The sequence below is a fragment of the Anser brachyrhynchus genome, assembly GCF_964034855.1.
Source record: "Anser brachyrhynchus genome assembly, chromosome: 17".
NCBI lineage: Eukaryota > Metazoa > Chordata > Aves > Anseriformes > Anatidae > Anser > Anser brachyrhynchus.
Genome location: NC_137710.1, coordinates 12,547,439 through 12,568,128, shown reverse-complemented (window position 1 = coordinate 12,568,128; position 20,690 = coordinate 12,547,439). Strand labels below are relative to the sequence as shown.

Here is a 20,690-nt window from a genome sequence, read left to right as displayed (position 1 = left end):
CCATGCTGGTCATTTGCCATTTATTTCCTTCTCCTCTGTTTTCTGTCTCAACAAGTTTTTAATCTATGACAGCACTTTATCTCCCAACCCCATGATTATAAAATTTCCTTCAGAGACTCTACTGAAGGGCTTTATCAAAAGCCCTTTGAACCTCTCCATAAATTAGAATCTCTGTTCTCCTTTTCCTACTATTTTGTTAACTCTTTCAGGGGGTCGCAGGGGTAAGGAAGGTTTAATTCACCTTTAGCAGGACCGGATTCCCCTCTCTGTTCCTTCACTCCCGGTGGTTAATCTACCTCGCTATTTTGGCATTATTCTCTCTTTTTATCACCCCTCCCTCATCCTGCCCAACACATCCGGATCCCTGGCCTGGGACTGTGTTTTGGTGCTCCCTTAATTGGGGTATGGCCTTGATTGGGCTCACAGCTCCCCTCTGCTCTACCTGGCACCAGTGATGGGTAAGGTGGAGCAGACCCTGCTGACGCCCACGAGCAGAGCCCTGGCTGCTGGGGAATGGTGCTGATTTACTCTAGCCCACAAATTATACCTTTTTTTTTCCTTTTTTTTTTTTTTTTTCTGGCAACAGACCCTTTATTCCCACAAGTATTCGGTGTTCGCAGGTGGTTGCAACAGCCCTCTCTTGGTATTTCTCCATTTGCTGCTCTTGGGCTGCTTCCTAGCTTCTCGCGCTGATACGAGGTGGCCCTCGCGCCCTGGTGTTAGGAGCAAATCAAAGGGGTAGGTGGTGGCAACCTTGTCTGAAGGACAGAGCGTTGGACTGGCACTCTGGAGCCACAGACTGCTTTTTTCTGTCTGTGTTCTTGACCAGATAAGTAACCCGGGGTGAGTCAGTTCAATTCTCTTTAACCCTCCTATTTTCCCTCCTACACTCGTTCTGTCTCAGCGGCTTAGATTTTAATACATCTAGTGCAGGAAATTGTCTCTCACTGTGTGTTTGTGCAGAGCCTATTGCAGTGAGATCCTGGAGGAAAAAAAACCAAGTCAGCTTTGAAATCTCTTCCTTGAATATCTGAATCTCCTTTCCCTCTTTGATTGATTATTTCCTGTAGCTTCTTCTGTGGCTGCATGCGGATAATACACAATTTGTCCTTTTTCTTCAGGCTGTTGTCATGGAAAGGAGGTTTGAGTGATTTTGCCCTACCCCTCCATCCTCTTCCCCTGGTACCTCTTAAATGGAAATGGTGGTTTCTGTCAAAGTTGACCAAAGGGTGGAAGTTTCCTAAAACTTTTGTGAAAATTGGTGGCAGTGGGACAGAGGAGGAGCCTACAGTGATTCCCACTGATGAGGTGGGTATTACAGCAAGCACTCATTTCTGGTTAGACTCCTGAGGATCCCCACTGGGGACAGCACCCAGAAGGGGTGGTACTGGGTGCCACTGGGGTCCACGCGTTGCTGGACACGGGAGAAACCATCCCCTGGGGGTCCTTCCCCCTCGTGCGGACCCATGGGTGCGGACCCATGGGTGACAAACAAGCAACGAGCTCATGCTCCAGCCTTCATGTAATGTGCTTAGAAAGGGCAGTCAGCCATGGATGCCCATCTGCTGGAAGCCAGACCCCGTCAGTGCCCTCCTGGTACTCGTGGCGCTACGTGCTCCTTGTGACAGGGGTGTCTTGGGGCCATCGCAGGTGCTCGCTGTCCCGCGAAGCCGTTTGGGAACACCTGCCTTCCTCCCGCCCTGTGCCCACGCACTGAGCTCTCGGGCACAAATGGGGGAAGGTATTACCTGCTCGCCTGTTTTCCCCTCTAGATATCTCGGCAATGAAAATGCAGAAAGGTTGAGATTTGAGGCTCGTTAATAGCACACCCTATTATCAGCCGAGCGCAATAAACCACCAGTTTTGGATGCCCTGATTTTTTTTTCTGAGTGGGTGTTTGGAAGATGACGGAGTTGACTTTCTGGAGTGCTGCAAAATCCTCCTGCCAAATATTTGGCTGCTCAGCAGCCCTGAATACTGAAGCCCTTAGGGCATTTTTGAGTTGGGAGTGTGGAAAATGAGGAACCCTGAATGAGCAGACTCGTGAAAATTAGAGGTTCCTCTCTGCTGTGCCTCAGTTTACTCATAAGTAAATTGGGCAAAGTAGTCCTCGGGTTCTTGCCTCAGGGGGCCCCGAGTCAAAATTCTTCATGCTTCAAAGTCCTTGAAGGCACTTGAATGAAAGACTCCGGACCCGGTAATTACAGAGTGTTGTGCATGCATGAGGCTATGAGATAGGGAAACGTTTGCCAGGCAAGGTTTTGAAAAGAAAATCAACATTGCACTGCCAAACCCTCCAAGGGCAAAAGGAAGATTTAGTGCGCGAGCGTCAAAATCAGCTGTTGTCATTTAAGGCCATTACGAATGGATTTGTGGCCAGACTGTATTTGCACAAAACTGGCTACCAGGAGGAGAGAGCAGCCTTGCAAAATGAGCCTGCTGGTCGTGGCGGTGCGATTTGCATAGGAGCAGGTTTGGAGGCAGCTCCTTACCCGGCTGAAGCCAGCACGGAGCTCCCAAGGCAGCCGAGCGCTGCTCATTTCCCTAAGCTGAATTTTTGGCTCCTTTCCTTGAAAAACATCTTCTCGGGGAGAGAGAGAGAGAGAAAGGAGGTCAGCTGTGTCAGAGGATGTTTTGCCTGTCTCCCTTAGGACTCAGTTATGGATTTAACACGAGATTTCCTTAAAGCCCTGGGAAAAAAGCAGGCTCCGAATTGTAGGGCAGGGCCGTGATTCACCCCTTCGTTTCTCCTTTGGTGAAGGAGAGAGGGGAAGTAATTGGGGTCGCTTCTGGGCTAAGCAGGGCCATCGCTGCCACAGGCTGGCCCCAGCATGGTGGCAGGACACAGGAAGAAGGCGGCAGTGGGGTCTTCCCCGGTGCTGCCATGTCCTGTCCCTCTTCGCACTGCTGAAGACAGAGGTGATGCCCTCGGAGGCTGGTTTGCATCTCCGGTGCTGTGCCTGGCACCGGAGACAGACTAGAGAGGGGAACAGAGGTTGTCTGATATTGTCACTCGTCCCTAGGCATAAAACGTGCCCCGGGCCCCCCTGTAGCTTCCCCTCCTTCTATAGGGGAAGCTACAGGACCCCTGGCAGCTCGCTCACTCTGCGGAAAGCTCTTTGAGAAGTGCCACTCAGAAGCTTCCTGCATCAAGGAAGATGTCAGCGCGAGATGATAAATGGCGAGGTGCCGGCGTTATTGCTCAGGGCCCATTAAAAAGGAGACACCTTTGAATTTGCAGAGTAATAACAGGCACGGGGTATGGGTTATTGGTCTTCTTTTTTCAGCAGAGAGATGATAAATGTTCCTGCGGAAAGAAGTGCCACACCCCCTCAAGCACGGCACCCTTCCCTCTCCCATCAAAATTCCTGGGTCAAAGGAAGGGATTTGATTTCACTGCTAGCACTCAGCCACGAGAAGTATGCGCTAGGTGTGAAAGCCACCTGCTCGCAGCGCAAACCTGGCAGGGGAAACGTGCAAAGAACACGGGCTGCGAGGCAGCTGGGCTGTCACTCATCCTCCCGGGAGCTTAGGAGTGATGTGTGTGCTTGGAGGTGTGTGTGCAAGGCACGCCATGCTTCTGGGAAAGCTGTCACTCGCGGTGACAGTACAAACAACTTCTTTCACCCTTTCTTTAAGAAAAAGAAAAATCAAGAGTTGCTTCGCTGCAGAAAAAAAAGGAAACAAAAACTTGCAGGTTAAATATTTTGCGCCCAGCTACTTGCAAGGGGCTGCGCACGGCCCTTGGAAATCCCACTGCTGATGACTTTGCGCAACGCTAATCTCCACATCTTTTGATCTTTGTCCACTTAGGGCTTGCCCCGAAGTCTGGAGAAATTAATGGGAGCCTTTCACTCTCTCCATGGGTATTAGCTTAGGGACTTATTAATTGATTTTTTAGCTTTGTTGACTGTGCCTGTATCATGGACTCCAAGTACAACATGAAAGTTTAATGAAATATTAAAATGGGATATTTGTTGACAAGAGTGACCCTGTGTGTCACTCAAGAAAAACTGCACATCCGGAAGTGTCTTCTGGATGTCCCTCACTTCTTCTCAGCCATGTGCTCCATCTTCAGGACTTCTTTGGCTGGACGAACTATCTGATCGTGGCAGGTCTTGGGTAGGCCTATAAAACGTCTGAGGTTTCTGAGTACACCCTTTTCCGCGCCGGGAAATTATGTCTAGGCAGAGCACATCCAGACTTCCCAGACACGGCCATTGAATATATGCAGATAGGCTGCGTCTCAGCAAGAGGCAGCGAGCCCAGCACTTGTGGGATGCCTTGGATGTGCTGTGTGTGTGCTCTGCAGAGGGGGAGCAGCAGGATGAAGGGCATAGAATGTGTCTGGGACCCGGCGTGCACGTCCAGCCCAGGGCCGCGGGGCAGAGCAGGCGTTCCCATCTGGGAAACCTGCAGTGGAAAAAAAAATGAGTCTCCACCAGAAGGTAACCAAATGCAGGCTTTGGTAAATGGAGGTGAGAAGTGGGTTGTCCTGCTAAGGGTCTCTCACCGAGCAAAGCCTGCTGTCAGCAACCTCCCCCGGTACAAAGTGCAGCACCTCCAGCGATCCCAGCACCGGGGGGGGAAGGGGTTTGGCCGAGAGGCAGGATGCAGACCACGTAAAGCAATGACAGGAAAGGAGGAGAGCGTGAGCTTGGCTTTGTGGCATGTCCGAGATCACCAAACACACACCTCATGCGTGCGTTGCCTCAAATTCTGGCCAGCGGTGGCTGTGTTAGCTCCTCCATGGAGACATGGGTGCGCTGCAGTGTCCAGCCCTGGCTGGTTGCGCATCTGGGCTGTCACCCCATCAGTGGCTGGAAAAGCCACAACTCAAAATAGCATTTTATTCTGCCCTCTTTTCCCCACTCCAACCCCAAAGAACACCTTTGCCTCTTCCCTGAAAGGCATTTACTCCTCAGGGTAGTCACATGCAAACTGCTGAGCCAAAGCATTCGTGCTGCAGAGAATAAACCAGCCGCGTCCCTGCCCTGCTGCTCCCCCTGCCCTGTTATCTGGGCACGGACTCCTGCCTCTGTTTTGCTCGTGGTGCCTAGCCTGCAAAAACCGCATCCAAAAAACATAATGGAAAAACAAAAATTGCCCCCAAACCATTTTCGTAAAGTTTTCAGAGGGTATTCTTGGCCCGGTTGCTTCCTGCAATGTCTTTATTGGCAGAGTCCTCCCAAAAGGGAGTGCAGCAGGGAGTCATCCCTGTTCCTTCCATATTACAAAAGATTTAACCCCATCCCCTTCCTCCGTGCCCCCTCTTGATGTCTTTGTCCATTTTCTTCATGGGACAGTGTATCTGTGGGAGAGATTACCCCCTGATGCCTATGCAATAGTGGCGTGTATCGTAGGTGAAGTGGTGAGCTGTTAACTCTCCATGTGTCCTGGAGACATCTTGCTGAAGTTGCGCACCTATTTTTCTGGCCAGAGAACCGAAACTCAGCTATTAAGAGAAAGCAAGCTGTGAAATCTATCTGCAGGCATCTGAAGAAGCTGTAAGAGATTTTCAGAAGTGCCGAACCCTTAGATGTTCCCAAAGATTTTAGAGGAATCTCGAGTGCTTGCCTCTGGCCATAACCCCAGCCCAGAGCTTAGGGCTGTCGCCGTGAGCAGAGGGACCTGTTTGCAAATCCCCACGCTTGCCTCATTTGGGTCAGGTTTTCTGTACTTTCCTAGCCCCCGGGGAGGCGAGTCCTCCTGTGAAGCATTCCCGGTCTTTTCTGTTGAAATTGTTTGACTCTGTGTCATTGGGAAATCATCGGTGGAATGAGCCCTGCAAGAGGCATGGGGAGATGAGAAACCTTCTCAGGGTTTTTATGTGAGAAGGGGCAACTTTGGCTCAGTTTTGTGGTGCAGGGGAGGGGTTGCTGCTGGAGATGCAGCATGTGGCCCCTATCAAACTGGGGGTGAAGATGCTTAGAGCAGCTCAGGACTTGGTGCTTGTCCTGTGCGTGGCATCCTGTGTCTTGTGCAGCCCATCCCTGAGCACCGCGGTGCCTGGCTGCTCTGCCATGGAGAACGTGGTGCCTGATGTGGGCATGGTGGTGTCCGTCGGGATAGCTCAGCTCTGTGCTGCTTCCTCACCTTTGGGTTTGGCTCTTTGGATATAACTTGAGGCACCTGAGCTGCAAGAGAGCACACAAAGCTCCTGCTCGGTCTTGGAATAAGGTCAGATGATGAGATGTCGAGCTGCGGCACTTGCCCTCAAGATGTTTTTGGGTTAGGGGCTATCAAAATTCCTTCCACCCCTCTCTAAAGAGGGGACGGGACCCTCAGCAACGTCCCCGTTGCCCTTAGCCTGGATGGCTGCAGCCAGCCCTTCGTCTGGGAGTGATGACTGCGGGGCTGAGTGGTCCTGGCTCCACCAGACGCCCCACTTGAGAGCTGCCTTTGAGGAGGGTTTTCAGCAGGCACCGGGAGGTGGCAACAGGCCCTTGGTGGGGAGGTGGGGAATGCAGCCTTTGCCCTCTCCAAGGATGAAGATGGCAGCAGGGTCCGGCCAGATTCCAGAGGCATCTGGACAGCCTCTGTCATCGAGGTGGGAGCGCTGCGGGGAGGACATAAGGAGGGTTATCTCCTCTCTGCCTTCTTGGCTGGGAGGGGACAGCTGAGAATTAGGGAAGGCTGTGGTATGGTGGCCACAGGGCGCGAGCCCCCGGCACGACCAAGGAGCAGGTGCCGAGAAGGGGTCGGCTGTGGTGGAGCAATGTCTCTGCGCCACGTGTCATGCCATAAAAAGAAGGGGAAAGGGAGGACGAAGTGGGAAAAGAATAGAAAAAACAGAAGAAACAACAAAAAAGCAGAGCGAACCTGCTGGCTTCGCCAGACTAGGCGGCACCAGTGGTCATTTCTGGAGGCTCTAGGGGTTGTCGCAGTAAGCTGTAAGGACAGGTGTAAATCCGTCCTCTCCTTCCACCCTGCCAGCGTCTTCTCACCTGCAGGGCTCCCGTTTATTGCAGAGAGCAAGCAAATAAACCCAGCCGGGGCATGAAAAGGGTCCCCTTCTCAGCCTTCCCCTCCCGATTGGGGTTTTCTCATCCAACCTGAAAGCAGCCCCCCCTCTCCCCCCCAGCTGTTAGAGCAAAGTGAATAAGGGCTCTCACAGCTCAGCCCCAAATCCACTTGTTGCAGGCCGATTCCGAGCTGTCGCTCCCAGCACAGGGGGGCTGCGGGGCTCCCTGAGATGGGGAGCATCTGGGAAACGACCCCAAAGTGGCCTTTGGGGGGATGCGACCCCTGGGGGTCTGCAGGTCCCAGCTCCTTCTCCCCTTCCCCTGGCCGGTCGTGCTGGGGATTTTTTGTCTTCAAACCCAGAGCGAGGCTTTTCTCTCCCTTTCTAAGAAGCCATCCTCGGCATCGGGCTCGCCATGGTTTTCATTAAGGAGGGGATGGTGTGTTTCCCATCAAGAACGACTTTAATCTTGACTGAGCTCTGAAAGCTAAAGGGTTGCAGTTTTCTTCGGCCACCTTTGATTATTACTTCTCCCGGTTCCCAACTCGATATTATAGATCCCCCCTCCCGGCTGAAGTCCTTAATGGCCCGGTCCATCCCCGCTCCCCCAAGTACCCGTTCTGTGGATGTAGCAAACTCTAATTAATTATAACTTATCTCATGACTTGTCAGCATCACATGTTTGATCCTGTTTAGAAACCATATTCCCAGGGGACGGAAAGGCTCGGGAGTGGGTTGATGCTACTCAACAGTGATTTAATGGACGCATTAATGCCGAGACAGATAACTGTGTAGCCATGTTAAGTAATACATCAAGAATCTTTCTAGAGAGGCAACTTTACAGGTCACTGCAGAACTGCTAACTGATATTAACCCGCTTTGCATTGTGCTGTGCGTACGGGCGCTGGGAGTTCACACACTTCCCATTGTGTCGCCTTGTTGGTTTTTTTTTCCTTTTTCTTTTTTTTTTTTTCCCCGAGCAGCCTCTTCCCATTCCCCCCCTGGAAGCGCCGGAGATATTAGACGCCTAATGACAATGTTTCACACGCGGGGGTGGGGTGAGGAGGACAACGGGCTTGTTGTTAGCGGGGTTGATTTTAAGCACCCGCAATTACCGGCCCGGAGGAGGCTGCTGCCCGGCCGGGTGTCACCGGGTGGCTCTGTCCCCCCCCGGGGAGCGGGGCTGGGACGGGGCGGGGATGCTGCGGGCTGCTCGGGGATGCTCCCGCTGGGCAGAGCCGCCCGGCCGCTAACGGGGCTTTTTGCCTTTCGGCTCCCCCAAACTCACACGGGCAGGGGGTGTCCCGGGGGCTGCAGAATTATTCTGGGAATTATTCTATGCTAACAGCGTTTCCCCCTAAGAATCCCCTCCTGCTCCCGGCCGCCTCGCTCCTTCCCGTCTCCTTTTCCCTTCTCTCCCCATCCTGCCTTTAGGGCGGAGGGAAGGGAGCGTGCCTGGGAATTCACCTTGCTGAGAGCTCAGGGAAAATCCCTCCCTGCAGCGAGGGGGACAGCTCGCCAGCCCCCCCCCCCCCCCCCCCCCCCCCAGAGGGTCCCGCTGCTACCGGGGCTGCGGGCACGGGGCGACCGAGGAGCAGCAGCCGGGCTGTGGGGCCGGGGCCGCCCTACAGCCGCTTTGGGGAAGGGGAGAGCCAGGGGAGGGAGCGTGGAGCCCAGCCCTTGATGGAGAAGGAGGGTCCGGGGGGGGGTCCTGCCCTCCCAGCGCGGTTTTGGGTTGGAGGAGGGAGGGAAAGGTGCTTCGCTTCGCCCAGGTTGCAGGGGGCTGGTTGTGTGCCACCGCTGATTAAACGCTCTCCCCGAAAGATGCTGTCCGACATGAGATAATGAGGCTCCGTGACCGGCCCCAGGTTCCCTTTAAGTTTTCCCAGGGACCCGAGCTGTCGCCAGTTCACAAAACGACAGTGTAAGGCAGCACCACGCTACTCACATCCAATTTACGGCGCACAAAAGCTGATCCCCAAATCCCCACTAACAAACCGGGACCCGCAGACAATTCCGATAATGTTTAGTTTTTATTCATTTCTCGACTAATTAACTGGAATCCCACCTACTCCACCACCCCCCCCTCGCCCCCCCTCCTTGACAGTGCCCAATTAATCCGCAATGTATGTCAAAGGTCTGGGACCCACTGTAAACTGCTGAACCTTTGCAAAGATTTGCGTGGCCCTATATTGATCTGATTAGGACCGGGGTGCTTTTTCCTCGTTGGTGCTGCGCGCAGAAGAAAAGCGTGGCTTTTCTTTTCCCTCCTTTTTTTTTTTTTTAAAAAAAAAAAGCTTCGCCTTCCCGCTCTCTAATAGGATTTCTGCAAGTCGCCTTCAAGCCTCCCTCGGCGTTGGGGAAAAAAAAAAAAAAAAAAAAAAAAAAAAAGCCTCGCTTTCTTTATTATTTATTTTTTATTTTTTATTAGGGGCTGCAAGGGGAACCGAGCGAAATGAAGCGATCTGCGAGGCAGGCGGGGAGCGCGCCTCGGAGGGGATTTGGGAGCAAATCTGGATTCGCTGGGAAATGTCCCGTGCGGAAAAATAAGCAGGGCAGGAGGAGGGTTCAGCTTTTTGGGGGCCGCCGGGCCGGGGAGGGCGAGGAGCGATCGCTGCCGGCCGGGGCTGGCTCCGGCTCCGCACCGCCGGCGCTGGGGTCGGGCAGCTCGTTTCTAATCTTCGGAGGGAGCGAATATAAAAGAGGAATTTATTAGCTTTCAGGCCATCAGAGGAATAAACATTGATTTTATTGACCTAATTATGGGCCAAATGACTCCTTCCATCGATCACGTAAAATACTTCATTTGGACAAAAACAGGCGCGGGCGCCCGGAGGCGGGGAGAGCGGGTGGATGTGCTGCAAAAGAGGGGAAAAAAAAAAAAAAAAAAAAAGAGCAAAAAAAGCAAAAGCTCGAAAATGTATGGCGAGGTTTTAATGCAGTTAACGTGCTCGTCGCGCTGGAGCGCAAGCCCTGTCTCCCAGACGTTACAGTGCGGATGTTTTGCAAACTAAAGCTTTTATGTCGAATTCCAATCCGGCCAGTCAATTTGGCTAAAATAGCATTAAACAAATGGACAGCGGTTTATTTATATTCCCCCCACTGTATTTTATAGACAGACAAGAATTACTTGAAATGTATTTTACAAGCACAAGACAACACGTCGTTTCAGACCGAAAGCAGCGATTTTTTTTTTTCTCGTAATTAGCGTAGACTCAACACTAATAAAGAAGCAAACAGGCTCTTTTCTCTGCTCCAGCCCGGCTACTGTCCTTAGCGCTTGTCTCCGGGGGGGGGATTGCGGATTTCTGACCGGGGGAAATTGCACCTGAGGGCACCTGTCTGGGGCAAAGGGGGCCCCGGCTGCTGCTTTTCTGCTCCTGCCGGGCCGGGCAGCGATTTGTTCCTTTTCTCCTTGCTGGCAGCGCGACCCGGCTTGGGATTTTTGGGCTTGGGAATTACAAGGGGGCTGCTCCCTGCGTTTCGTGGGAGGGGGAGCGATGCGGGACGATACACGCTTTTGGCAGGGTGTTTGTTCCCTTCTTATGTCCCCTAAAATATCAGAGCTCGCACACCTACAGCGCACGGGGTGGGTGCTTTTAGCCTAGCTGCTTCGCAAGGCTCGGTCTTTCCACTCTCTACCCTCTGCTCCGCGTTTCCCTGCTTTCACCGCATTATTCCTCGGCGAGCTTCGAAGTTTAGGGCTTCCTCCTCCCTCTCCGTGGGAAAAAAAATAAATAAATAAAAAATTAAAATACCCCCCCACACACCGGTGCCGGTTCTGCCGCCCGGGGGAGGCGGAGGTGCTGCTGCCCGGCGGGACGCGCTCTGCCTCCATCCCCCGGCTCCTGCCCCGGGGGTGCCGTGAGTCTGTGCCCCCATCCCCGGCCGGTCCCGCAGGTGAGCTCCGCTCCCGCAGGTGGCTGCGGGCGGCGGCGGCGCCATCCGGTGGCCGCAGCCCCGAGCAGCGCCCCCCGGGCCCGGCGGGGGCACCGGCGGCGAAAGACCCCCGGCATGGGGAGGCCGCCCCCCGGCCGAGGAGCTGGGGCTTTATGCAGGCCATCTGCGAGGGGAGGCAAACTAAATGACAACGCTTTTTACACCGCTTCCTACTTAGCTTTTCTTTTCATGTGGCTGCGCTGGAGTTTCCGACGCTTTGTACCGCTCCGAACTTATTGGGATGTTTGTGCGTGTAATGCTCTGCCCGCTGCAGCTCTTGGGACGGGCTTTTCTCGTGTTTTCTTTCCCTTTTTCCCCCCTCTTCCTCGTCCCAGCTCGCGCACGCAGCCTCCCAATCCGCTCTGCTCGGGGAAGGACCGGCAGGATCCGTCCTGGCGCTGCCTGCACGGATCCTGCTCCGGGGCAGGGGCAAACGGCTCCGCAAGCGGCCGGCAAAAACCGCGACTTGGCTTGGCAGAAGGTGAGCTCCCTGCCCCGTGCACCCACTTGGTGGCTCTTAGACCCCCCCCTCCGACTGCCATCCCGTCGCTTTCCTGTCCCCACTGAGCAGAGTTTTCCCCTGACCCGGGATCCGGGCGGTCGCCCTAATGGTATTATTAAAAGAAAACGTGGTTTGAGCGCACGCGAAGGCTTGCCCCGTTATTTAACCCGTAACCTCAGCAGCCCCGTGCGCGCAGCGCGCCCACCCTCACCAACGAGGCGAGGGGTGCTTGGAGGGGCTCCCCCGGCCCCCGAGGTGATTTGGGAGCCGGTGAGCCGGGCAGCCCGTCCCCGGCTGCATGTACAATCCCAGATCCCCCCGAATTTGGTACCAAAGCTGTCAGAAAGCGCCGCTCCCAGCCGGGAGCGCGTTACCTAGGAGCTCGGAAGCGATGCCCGCTCTCCCCGGGGGGTTTTCTCCTTGCCCCGTGTCACCGGAATAATTTTCCTCCGCCGCTCCCCGAGCCCGCAGCATTTGAGTTTTCCTCTAAGTCCATGCCATTAAGGAAGCGGCTGCAGCAACAGGTGAGCGGAGGAGGGGGGCGCTTCGGGGGTAGGGGGCTGCCGGCGGCCCCCGGGGGGGGGCTGCAGGCACCGAGGCGCCTGGGCGGGCATCGACCGCGGCAGCTCCGCGGCGCCGGGGCAGGGGCAGGGGCGAGCGGGACCCCGGCCGGCGGCTGCCGGGGGCGAGCAAAAAGCCCCTTCCCCTCTCCTCCCAGCGAGGGCAAGGAGCCGCTCCGGGAAGCGGAGCGAGAGCTGCCCAAATATTGTTTACACCTGCGCCGCGGAGCCCGGCTGCGCCCCGCTCCGCTCGGCTTTAATTGGAAATCTTTTCCGTATGCCCCAACTCCCGGCTCATCTGGGTTTAATAAATGTGCACAACACCCCTGCTGCTCCGGAGGAGCGCTCTGCCCGCGTTTCTGAAGCCCAGCAGAGGAGTAATGAGGGCAGGAGCAAGAGTGGCCTGCGCCTTGGTTTGGGTCCAGAGGGAAGGGGCGGGGGGGTGTGATGGGGAGAGAGAAACCCGGCCGTGGAGCGGTGCCCTAAAATGTTCTCGTGTGGACACACACACGCACACACGCGTGTAAAAAAGCCAGGAGCAAGTGCAAGATCGAAAGCAGAGCCTGTCTTTTTCTGCAGGCACGTGTGCCATTAAAAGCAAATAATTCAAAGTAGTTCCAAACTGTAAAAGCACGGGATCCTTCCTCCTCTGTTACTTTTTTTTCTTTTTTTTTTTCTTTTTTTTTTCTTTTTTTTTTTTTTGTGGGGGGGGTCAGATCCCGTCTCCCCTTCTCGGCTGGCCCCGAAGGACCGGTTTTTTCACTTTTCCCATGTGCGCGCATTTGCGCTTTCCGGAAATCAAGCTAAAGTTTGCTCAAAAATACTAAACTAAACTAAAACGGCGCTGCTGCAAAACCTCCCACGCCCTAGAGTCGGAGAAGAGCCCTTTTGCGAAAAAGAAAAAAAAAAAAATGTTCCCAGCTTCTCCTGCTCCCCACGGAAACCATCTCGGGGGGGTTTTGCTGGGCCGTGCGTCTATGGGGATGGGGAGAAATGCGCTTCACTCTGCCGGTGCCTCGACGTGCCGGAGGAAAAAGGGCTGTCAGCAGGGCTACCCGGAGCCCCGAGGGCAGCGAAATGCTGCGGGTGGTGCTGGCGGACCCCCTCCAGCCCCACCGGGCGGCTCAGCCCCCGGGGTCTCGTCCCCTTTCGACAGGGAGAGCTGGAAAGCGGAGGGAAGGAGGAGAGAGATGCTCCCCGTCCAGCATCTCCTTGTGGGGTGCCGCGGGGGCGCAGCCCACCGCTCCCCCCTCCCGCCCGTCGGGTGTCACCTTCAGGCTGGCCGCTGTGGCCACATTTTACAGAGAATTTTCTCCCCCACCGAGGAGTTTCCCGGGGCCGAGGGGGAACTTTGCGCTCCTTTTTGCAGCCCCCCTACGACCGCGGGGAGGGTGAAGCCCTTCTCTCGCCCTGCGCTGGGGCTGCGGGCAGATGCCGGGGGTCAAACATTGCAGGGGAGGAAAAATCCGTTCCCAGGCGCCCCAAAAACCTCCTAACTGGGGCATGAAAAAGCGAAGCTCTTCCCTTCTCCCCCAGCAATCGGCAGCTTCTTTTGATTTTTATTTAATTATTAGCATTTCATTCTCTACTCTGGGAACACTTTGGGCTATAACAGGAGAGGGGAAAAAGCGTAATGAAACCGCTGGGCACAAGGTCACCCCGAGGGTCCCCTGCTCCGGGTCTGTCCCGCAGCCGACGAGCTGGGACCCTCGTGGGGGGCTTAAGGGGGGGTCTCTTCCAGCCGGCCGTTGCACCTGAGCCGTGCCTAGCTTCCCGGGCCGCCGCCGGAGCGCCTCCGCTGCAAGAGTGCGGCGCGATCATCTGCCTTTGGGGGCTCTGAAGCTCTGTGGCCGCTTGCTGCGGGGGTGGCAGCGAGCCGGAGGGCTCGTCTTGCATAGCTGGGGGGGTTTCAGAGGAAATGGGGGGGTGAGCTCTTGCAGGAAAGCAGAGGGAGCGCTTGTCGGGGAGCCCCGACGGCTGCAGCGCCGGGACGCCGCATCCGTGCAGCCCGGGGGCTGCCGCGAGGGAATCGGGGACAGAAGAAGAAAAACGGAAAGCAACAGGGGCTGGAAGTGGGGTTCGATAACAGGGGAAAACAGGAGAAGGCAAACGAGGAGCGGAGAGAAGGGGGGAGGCAGCGGGACCCCCGCCGGGAGCCGGGCCGGGCCGGGTGGGTTGGCTTGGGGACGGCAGGAGCCGGGCTTTGGGGACAAACGTGGCGCTCAGACGGGACCTGGCCGGTGCCTCCTCGTCCCTTTCATTTATCTCCTGCCCGGGGGGGGCCGTGCGGGGGTTATATCTCTCCCTAATTGAAACCTAGTAAGGCAAATAGTAATGGATACCAGGCTCCGATTGAGAATACGTGTCCGCGGCTCCATGATGAGTGTTAGTTCAGCAGACTTTAAGAAGCCAATTCTTCTTCCCTGTCATTTCTCTATTGACAGTAGCCCCGATTAGATTTACCATGTCCTTTTGCAACAGCTGGGTCCCCCCCTCCTCCCTTTTCTCCCCCGGGCCGAGGTATCAATCGATCGCCGGGTGACTTCGTGGCATCTTGAGGAAAATGGGAGCAAAGTGTGTCAGCGCCGGGGCCAGAGGCTCCCGGCTCCCCCCCCCCCCGGCTCTGCCACAGCCCGGCGCCTGCCGGGGGCCCGGGGGTGCCGCCTGCCCGCCCCCAGGCTGGGGGACTCGGGGCAGACCCCTAGGGAGGTGGGGGAAAAAAGCTGCTGGGCTGGGCTGGGCTGGGCTGCCGAGGAACACGGCTGATGGTCAAAGCAGATAAAATGGGTTTCTTTCGCCCGGTGCCTCGTTCTGCTGGAGGCGGGGGGGGGGGACAACGCCGCATCTGGAGGGCTCCTGCGGGCCGGCTGGTCCCTCCTCTGTCTTGTTGTTGTGGTGTGTGTGTGTTTAAATAATTGAATAAACGTAGCCACTCGTTCCCGCTCGCTCTCTCGCACGCAGACACACACACGCACAAAGACAGCATTGAAAAGATAGATCTGTTTGACTATAGGAAACGACAATTAGCTCCACTTCCTGAGCGGCAAACTGTACGTATACGCCTGGCTATTTAAAAAAAAAAAAAAAAAGAAATCCTTATCCAAATAGCGAACTCTATTTACAATTTCAGCCCAGCCAGCGGTGGTGGAAGCAGAAGGATCGGGGTGGGGAGCGAGGGGAGAGCGGGGCTCTCATTGCGCCTCTGCTGGAAACCCACTGGTGAAAGGAGTGAGGCCGGGGGGGGAGGAAAGGGCTGCCTGGTGTTGTGTGTGTTGGTGATGCTTCAAGGAGAGGATGGAGATAGTGGGGCCAAAGTGCTCCAAAAGGCCAAGGGGGACGTGGTGATCCTGTGTCCTGGCCCCAAAGGGCCTGGCTGGGGAGTGGGGAGCTGTGGGATGGCACCTGGGGGGCTCACCTGGGGGCTCGCTTGTTCTGTCTCCTGTCTGTGGCCATGCAGCTGGGACTGGAGACAGTCAGGGTGGGATGGGATATAGGGGAAAAGGGGGCTCGCCACAGGGCTGGAGCTTTGAGCAATTGTGGGACCTACAGGAGCCAGGCCCCAGAGGCTCAGCAGCCCCACCAGCAGCCTTTCCCGTAGAGACACATCCCAGGGAAGGCTGGAGGATGAGAAACCTTCCCCTGACACAGCTTTCACTTTTTTTTTTTTTTTCATTTCCCGGTGTCCCGATGAGGCATGTGTAAAGCCTGTAAAGCCATCCCCCAGCTCCCCCCAGCCCTGCAAGCCCCAGGAGCCTGATCCCCCCCCTCCCTGCCTCTATTTCAGTGCCCAGACACAGGCACAGCCCGGGTGATTGCGGTGGGACACAGTGGGGCCCAGCCTGGTCAGAGAGAGACGTGTTGCTGTTATTTTTTTTTTCCTGCTTTCTATTTCTAATCCCTCACCGTGCTCTTTTGGACCCGGGCAGGTTACTTTGCAAAGTTTTTCAGGCCGGGCTTTCCGCAAAATTCAGCCAGCAGTTGGAGGAAGAGCTGTGGCGCAGGGAAGGCCAAGAGCTGTTGCAGTGCTCCCCCCTCCCCGTTCCCCCGCAGCAGTTTATGTAGTCCAAGTATATAGACTCGCTCCCTCAGGGACCCACTTCATTATGCCTGCGGCCTGCAGTGCCACTCCGGGATGGAGCTGTGTCAACACCGGCCCCCATTTTCCGACACCTTTTGCTGGGATGGGGAAGGGCCTACGAAAGGGGGGGGGGGGGGAGAGTTTCCCTCGGAATAAGCGTGTAATCGCCACTCGCCAGCCACCCCCCGCGCTCGAGAGCGTATTTACTGCAAACCTGCCAAAGTAAACGAGCCCCAGTGCATTTTATTTCGGATAAACACAGCTCAGCCACGGCGGCGTGTCGCCTTCCCAGGGCTGGAGACGGAGCGGAGGCTGCGGCACGGGGGGGTGGGAGGGGGAGAAGGGAGGGAGGAGGTGGGTGAATCCTGCAGGGTGCGGGGCGGCAGGGAGGCAGGGTGCTTGGGACGTGCGGTGGGATAAGGGGAGGCCAAGATTAGGGTGTGAGTCCCCCACAACGTGGTGTCAGGGCAGCATTGCTCACCGCACAGCAGGGCCTGTCGCCGTCCGGTGCCAGCACAGGGGCTGTGCAGGGTTAGGGTTAGGGTTAGGTTTTGGTGCTGGAGTAGGGATTTGTGGTGTACCCCAGTTCCCAAATTCCGCCCCCCCCCCCCCCAGTCTCACCCACCCCCGCAGCCTCCCGGTGCACACGCACACGGGCCTCGCAGCACGCACACCAGCCCTCCACGCACGCACGCACGCCTCGGAGCTGTTCCCGCAGGCTTGGGAGAGGACGTGTGGGCTCGGAAGCCTTTCTTTTCCTCTTGCCTTCTTCCTCCAGCTGGCTCTTCAGGCCACCGGGAGAGAGCGAGAGCCTCTCTCCTCCCACACCTCGAGCACACACGCGCGGGGCAGGCTCGCTGCATGCCCCGCTCTCTCGCGCAAACGCTCAAAGTTGCTTAGGAGGGCGAAATCTGAGCGAGCGGGGCTCTCCCAGCCGCTCGGCAGCCAGACCCAGGGCCCGGCCAGCTCTGCTTTCCCTCCGGCCTGGGTTGAACCGGGGAAAAAAAGCAGTAAGCAGCCGGCAAAGGAGGCAGCCGGGAGCGGAGGCTGGCGGGGGCCTCCCCCCCGGGCCGGCCTTTGGCTCTTTGCGCTCCGAGATTAGAGAGCCAAAGGCCTGGCCGCTCTCCGGGGAGACAGCGGGGACCTTTCATGCCTCTTTGAAGAGCCAAGATAGTGTCGGCCTTGGTGCAGCCCGGCCGGGAGGCGCGGGGGGAGCCGGCTATCTCCGCGTGCTATCACCCGGCCTCCCCCCGCGTCCAGCCCCATTCCCACCTCCACCGGGCTCCCGGCCCTTCGCCATCGGCCGCTCTGATCTCCTCTTCTTTCTTTTTTCTTTTCCTTTTTTTTTTTCTTACCCTCTTTCTTCCCCTTTGCTATTCATTTCTGCGGGCCTCCTTATTTATTTATTTCTGCGCCTCGCTTATTTATTTATTTCTGGCGAAGAGGCGGCTAACAAGTAGCTGGAAGCACTGGCCAATATTTAACTAAGATGGCTGGCCATCAGGTCCCTTTTGTTTGCTTGCAAATTAATCATCCAGCGCGCAGTCGGCGCCAGGGTAGATTTATCACACACAGGAGGGGGAATGAGGCGGCCGAAGGGAGACAAAGACTGTTCGCACCTTCCCGCTTTTGATCTTAGATTAGTGCAGCCTCCCTTCATAATACGAGTCTCCAGGGGGCTTCGTCGGGGAGGTCACTCGGAACTGGCGGAAGTTTGCACGCCATTAGCCAGACGCTGAAATTGGGAATCATAAGCGGCAAACAATTTTATTTATTTATTTTTTTTTCCCTCCGAGGCCGCCGCGCGGGTGGGTGCGGAGCAAGCGGCGCAAGGTGCGGGGCGAGCACGGAGGGCAGCGACGGCTCCGGCCTCCGCCGCGGCCCCGGGGGTGCGCACCGGGCCGGCGGGCGCAGGGCGCGGGGCGAGGCGGTGCTGGCAGCGGCTGCGCTTCTCCTGCCAGAGACGGGGAGACCCTCCTGCTCCCCGCGACGGCCCGAAGGCCCGGCTGGGGAGAATCGCTGCGATGTTCTCCGAGCCGCCCGGCCTTCGCTGTGGGCTCCGTAACGGGGAAGGTGTAACGGCTGGAGGCAGGAGCCGGAGTCTCGGTTGGGAGCAAGGGGGGCTGGAGGAGCTCGGTCCCTTCGATGAGAGCTCGCCGAGCGCTGCGCGGGCAGCCAGGCTCCTGGTTTCTTGAAACACATCAGTCCCACCCCCCCGCCCTTGTCTTTTTTTTTTTTTTCCCCCCCCCCGTTTTCTTTGAATGCATTACTCCCGCTTCCTTTCCTCCCTCCTCCTCTTTTCTCCATCCACCCCCACCCCCGACCAAAGGGGAGATATTTTGGTGAATGCAAAGCGATCCTAGACGCTGGTTACTACAGGGACTTCACCAAGCTGGCGCCAAGCGCTCTTAGCCATGTGCGTCAAAAATGCAATGCTAGAAGAGCTAATCACTTTAGAGGTTCCGCTCCCATCTGCGCGCCGTCAGCGCCGAGCCCCCGCGGCCCCGCTCCGCCGCTCCCCTCCCGGAGGATTCTCTGCCCCTCGTTAAAGAAAGAAGGGGGGAGCCCCCAGGCCCCCCCCCCCCCCATCCCCGGCTGGGGGGGTGTTTCGGTGCTGGGACATCCCGTCCGACCCACGCGTGCCCTGCGCGCCCCCTGCGCCACGGACCCCCCCCTCCCCCACGCGCACACCCACGCCGCAAACGCGCACCCACGGACACGCAGCAGCTTTCTGGGGGGGGGGGTGTGGATAGGAAGGGAGGGAGGGCACAATCTGACACTCACAACCCCCATCTCGCTGCCCTGCGCTGTCACCCCCCCAGGAACATGTCTTAAAAAAAAAAAAAAAAACTTCGCAGGCGCATCCTGGCCCGGAGTTTCCCTCTCCGTGGGGCCGGGCGGGGACCCACGCGTGATGGTTTTCCCGCAGGGAAGCGGCTCCCAGCGGGCCGGGGCCAGGAGGGGGCCGGGGCCGGGCCCCCCCCCGTCGGGCCGGGCGCAGGGAAAGCCGCACTTCCCGTCTCCTCCCCGCACACCTCATGGAAGAGGAGGGGTGTGGGAGCGTAACCCTCTCGGCGCCGGTGGCAGCCGAGCTGCCGCACTCCTCCCCACCGCCACGGAAAGGGAAAAAATAATTAAAAAATGAAATTAAAAATAAAAAACTCGTGGTTTTCTTTTTACCGCCTCACCCCGCAGCCTTTACGGGCAGCGGAGCCGGGGCTGAGCGGAGCCGAGCGGCCCCTGCCCGGCTGCAGCCGCCCACGACAACAACAGCGGGCTTTGGGGAGAGCGAAGTGCCCGAGCCCAGCCCCGGGGGTGCTTTCCGTGTCAGAAAAAAAAAAAAGCAACTTTTTTCCAATTATTTATTTCGGGGGGGCACCGCTGAGCGGCGGCGGGAGGGCACGAGGGGTGCGGACACGTTCCCTTCAACCCCCCCCCCCCCCCCCCAAATCCTCTCTCCACGGGTGCTGGCAGAGCTGCGGTGGGGGCACCCGAGGCCGGACCCCCCCCCCCCCCCCACCCCTTCCCCGATATGCCCCCCACCCCTCCTCTCCCTTTTCCTCCCGCTCGCCGCAGCGGTGGAAGCTCCTACCGGGGGGGCCGCCGAGCGGCGGTGCCCAGCGCGCCGGGGCCGGCCGGGGGGGGGGGGGCGGGGGGGGGGCGAGGCGGCCCCGAGCACCCCCCCTAGAGGCGGCTCCCGGCTCGCCTGCTCCCCTCCCCTCCGTGCTCATGTTGACATATTCACACGGCACGGAGTACTAGTGATGCTTTGCTGCAGCGTTACAGTTTCCGACACCTTCTTTTTATAACTCGGCTCTGTCCCCCTTCCACTCGACCTGTCAAAACCACGCCTATGGAGCCACACAATTGGTCCGAAAGCGTCAAAGAGCCAATCAAGGAGGCTCCAGCTCCCTTGTAACCCACAACACATCCATACAATCTGGTGCACGCAGAGCACAGACTCACAGGGAATTCTCAGAGCTGAGAGGCTCCTTCTCTCTCTCTCCCTCTCTCTCTCTCTCTCTCCCCCCCTTTCTCTTTCTCTCTTTCTCCCCCCCTCCTTTCTCCTTCTTTCTCTCTCTTTCCCTCTCTCTTTCTCCCTCTCTCCTTTGCTGGAGCGGAGACAAGAGTATAATTCTTCCCGATTTTTTTTTTTTTTAAAGAGAAAGGGAAAAAAAAAAAAGGCGGAGGAGGGTGAAAGAAAGAAGAGATCCTGATGGAAATCAGGGCACTCTGACCAGCTCCTGCTCGGAGAGGGGGGAAGGCGAGGCGGAAACGAGATTTTCCTCCAAGTTTTTGCTGCTGCCGCTGCCTGAAGGTTGCCGAGGAGCCGTCCTCGGTCGCCGAGGGGGGGTGGGTTTGTTTGCTTCTTTCTGCTCTCCCTCCCTTGCCAGCCTCTGCTCTGCAGCCTGACCGTACGGAGGAAAGGTGGAGGGGTGGGGGGGAGGGGGGGGGCAAAGCCAGCCACCCAAAAAGAAAAGCCAGCTTGGAGCCGTCACCCTCCGCAACGAAAGAAGAGAGGGGGGACTGAGAGCACGAGAAAAAAGAAGAAGAAGAAAAAAAAGGATCTCGGCTTGTCCAGCCCTTCTGCGGCAACGGGAGCAGCCTGCGAGCCCGGTGGATTTTTTTTTTCCCCTTCTTCGGCGT

The 20,690-nt window shown here is 57.1% G+C and overlaps 1 protein-coding gene across 2 annotated transcripts in view; it reads left to right on the top strand.

The window, feature by feature from the left end:
- The window catches only part of TBX3 (T-box transcription factor 3), a 241,275-nt gene that overhangs the window by 208,333 nt on the left and 12,252 nt on the right, over positions 1-20,690 (top strand). Inside the window, exon 1 of one of the 2 annotated variants that reach the window (XM_080559596.1) lies at positions 19,724-20,396. The exons of the other annotated variant lie outside the window; for it this stretch is intronic. The gene's annotated coding sequence lies outside the window, so the exon portion shown is untranslated. Of the gene's footprint in view, positions 1-19,723; positions 20,397-20,690 lie in introns of those variants that run through there. 2 annotated transcript variants of the gene reach the window in all.